This window comes from Tupaia chinensis, unplaced genomic scaffold (assembly GCF_000334495.1).
Source record: "Tupaia chinensis unplaced genomic scaffold, TupChi_1.0 Scaffold000037_15, whole genome shotgun sequence".
Classification (NCBI taxonomy): domain Eukaryota; kingdom Metazoa; phylum Chordata; class Mammalia; order Scandentia; family Tupaiidae; genus Tupaia; species Tupaia belangeri.
Window position 1 is genome coordinate 439,459 of NW_006159473.1, and position 3,703 is coordinate 443,161.

General features: G+C 52.4%; 1 protein-coding gene across 6 annotated transcripts in view; it reads right to left on the minus strand.

The window, feature by feature from the left end:
* The window catches only part of PAX6 (paired box 6), a 42,854-nt gene that overhangs the window by 37,494 nt on the left and 1,657 nt on the right, over positions 1 to 3,703 (minus strand). For all 6 annotated transcript variants that reach the window (XM_006140416.3, XM_006140414.3, XM_027771743.1 and 3 more), the window contains exon 3: positions 239 to 311. The gene's annotated coding sequence lies outside the window, so the exon portion shown is untranslated. The remainder of the gene's footprint in view (positions 1 to 238; positions 312 to 3,703) is intronic.

A 3,703-nucleotide genomic window follows, 5' to 3' on the forward strand; every position in this document is an offset into this window, starting at 1 on the left:
CAGCAGGCCTGCCTTTGGGAGCGTGCACATCTACCCTTTGGGCTTCAGATAAAACACTCCAATACTCTCGGTCCATTCCCCCCCAATCCTTTAGTATTTAGCTAATCCTTTAACTGGGAGAAGTGAAGACCCCATTTTGAATTTTTTTCCTTTCACATCACTTACAATGAAGAAGCATTTTGAAATAGTTTGGGCTCTTTCAGGGTTTGAAGCCAAAAGCAGCCACAGCAGAACTTGCCTGAAATCTGGGATGTCTGTCCACTCCTAGAATACGAGGCACCACACATCTGCACCCTAGTTACAGGCTCCCCCTAGGACGAAACAGAGGGGAGAAGGGCATGTTCAAAATGCAGCTTCAACACAAGGCCAGGGCTGCAGGAGCCTACTCTCAGGGGGAAATGCCCTTCCAGGCATCACACCAGCTAGGACCCAAAGTTCCAGCATTACACCCACACTCCACGAGCCCCACCCACGGAAGTCACCACTCTTCGGAAGAGGCTACTCTGGCCTGTCCCGGGAGAATTGGAGAACCTGATGGAGTGCGGATGGGGTGCCAAGGGTGGGAGGGGGAAGGGAGGAAGAGTGGAATCAGGGTGGAGGCCAGAAGCAGGGTGTGGGGTGAGGGGAGGTGGAGAATCCACAGCAGACTTTGGGATGGGGAGGGACTGCCAAACTTCATGGCCGACAGCACAGGCTGGAGCAGTCTGGGAGGGCCACAGGGCCATATGCCCTCCTTCCTTAGAGAATGTCATCACCTCAGTTGTCCAAAGGTCCCCAGAACCCAACTCTTAGGTCACCCCTTTATCCAACAGTTCCTCCCCCACCAAAAAAGTGCCCCAGTCTGGCCATCTCCATCTGTCTCCCAGCCCTTCGGGGACTTTGAAAGTGACAGGCCAACTTTCCCCAGACCTCACTTACTGTGGTTAAGTTCGCTCTGGGCGTTTGGATCGCCCCCCCACCCCCGCTTGGGGTACTGTGACACACGCTGTCTACCTCGCCTGGTTGCTTCAAAAAGTGCGAGCAGGAGGGGGAGCGCGGTGGACAAAGCTACAGACAGGGAACAATGGCTTCTATTCTCGGGCTCTCCCTAACCCAAAGAGCAAAACCCAGTCGCCCCAACCAGCATACAGCTTCCAGCCACATGTACAGACGCCCCACCAGCTCACAAAGGCAGCGGAGGGACGTTCTTGCCGCCTGCAAACGCCCCAGTCCAGCACCTTCTCCGGGTTCGCCCTCCACCACTTTCTCCCAAAAAGAGAGTTATTGGAGCAATACAGAAAATTGAAAAAGTAGTTTCTTGTTATAAATATCTAGAGGTAATTGTGTTACTGGTGTGAGTTGTTAAGGGCTGTAAAAAGATACAACAGCACCGTGGGGCGCTCATTTGGGAAGAGAGAATTAGAATAAAGAGCTCATTCAAGAGGTTTGCAAAAAAAAAAAAAAGAAAAGAAAAGAAAAGAAAAAAAAGAAAAAGAAAAGTAAAATAGTCACAGCATCATATCTCCCTTTTAAAATTATTTCTTCTTTTTCCCATTTTGCCTATGTAATTATTAATTTTGCCTGCCTGTGAGCAAAGAATTTCAAGAAACACACTTTTCTCTTCACAGTCGTGGTCTAATTTTTAACTAGCTGGGAGGCAGCTTAAATCCATAAAAATAACCTAAGACAAGGACTTTTTCTTTGCATCTGAATGTGGTCTGGTTAATACCAGCCACAGCAGAGGGCTACTCAGTTCCCCCTAGCTGGGCTGTCCTGTCCTGTGCCTCCCTCCTGTCCCCATGTCTCTCCATCCATAGTCATTCCGACAGGCAATAACGCCAACCCCAATGCAGAAAGTCTCCCCAAAGTGGGACTCCGAGGCGGCAAGGTAGCAGCAGGTGGGACTGACGAAGGGGGTGGGGTTCCCCCAGGGGTGAGACTTCCTGAGCCCCTCTGTAACCCACACCGCACCCAGCACAGCTGAATATCCCTGTCCTGGCTGGTACTTTTCCGATGCCATTTTAAAAATCACTAGCTGATCCCAGAGAGGCCTAGCTGATTAATTTTCTAAGCAGCTGGGAAGGTGGTAGCCTTTCAAAGTCTGGGTTTGCTCTACCTCGGCCCCCTCCGCTGAGGAGCTATCTAGTTACTAAAATAATCATGAGCACTTGGTGCACAAGCTAGAGGGAGGCGCACCTACACCCGGAAGGAGTCCTGTGAGAAAGCCGGCCAGACCCCTACTGCAGCCCACGTCCCCAGCTCAGCCCGGGTTCCACAAGCACCATGTTGGCAGGGCCTCAGACCCACAGACTCAGCGAAAGTCTCCAGATAGCTGCAGGTCGCCAGGCCCCTGGGCTACCACCCCCCTCCCTGTCCCAGGCACAAGTCTGTTTCCAAATGTTGTTTTATTTACTCAGCTCTCAAAATCTGTCCCCAAACCCCTTAGCTGGGGTGAAGAGGAGAGCTCACTTCCCGTCCTCCCGGCCCCCAGCCAAAGAATAATTAGCAATTAAGATGACAAAGTTTTACTCTCTAAGGCCAAATAAGATAGCAACTAATCAAATTGTCTTTAGACGTTTGCAAAGGTCACTGGTTATACAAAAATGTGATGACAATGGCAACAACTATTCTTTCTCCCCAGTAAACTCTCCAGGATTTCAAGGACTTTGCTTTTCATTTCATTTTTTTCTCTCATCCCCTCCTCCAACCTTCCCAAATTTGAGTTAAACAACCAGAATTGCTTGGGAAGCTTGGGAGAGTATGGGGGGGGGAGGGAGAAAGAGAAAGGAGAGAAAGAAAAACAGAAAGAAAAGAAAAGAAAAGAAAGAAAGAAAAGCAAGCAAGCCAAGCTCACTTTGTTTTTAAACTTTCTAAAAATCATTCAAGACTGAAGGACCCGGTTTTAGCACTCGAAAAAGAAAGCATTTCCACTTGAAATTCAACTCCATTTCCCCCAATTACACTTGCTAAAATCCAGGGCTACGGAAGGCTGATGGCGCAGGGGGACTGGGAAAACCTGACAACTTTCGGAACTTTGGAAAGACACTTCCCTTCCTGGGGTCTTGGAATCCATAAGCTCTCAAATTACTGGGACTAATTAGCTGGGAGAGGGCGTGAGCAGACCCGGGGTAAAGCCGATGCTCTGTATTGATTTTTTTTTTTTTAAACCTCCAGAAGAAAAAATAAATCACGGGATTCGGGACAAAAACAGCAACAACAAAACCACCTTTCCACCTCGGAACTTGTTGAAGCAACACAGCGCGGCTTGGGCAGAGGCAAACGAGGAAAAATACCCACCGAGCGCGAGGGCCCGAGGACTGGGAAGACCCGGGTTTCGCAGGGCGAGGGTGCGGGCTGGGGGAAGCCTGGGAGCGGAGTCTTCGAGCTGGAGCTCCGAGCTGGGCGCTCCAGGCAAGTTGGGGGCGAGGGCCTGGGGCTCGGTGGGAGCTGACAGCCGCGCGGTGGGCTCTGAGCTGCGGCGGAGCGCGCGTCCCGCCGCCTCGGCCTGCTGGCGTCCTTCCCGGCTCCGGCGCGCTCGCTCTTTCTCTCGGCTCCGGCGTGGGCTGCCTTGCCGACCGAGTCCGCTCCGGCGGGCAGCGGGCGCCGTGCCCCTCGGCGCTCCGGTGCCCGCGGGCTCTTCTGTGCCAGATTCCAGCGCGGCACAAAGCCCGAGGGCGGGCGGCACGGCGGGCCGGCTCCCTCGGCGCGCCCTCGCTCTGCGCGC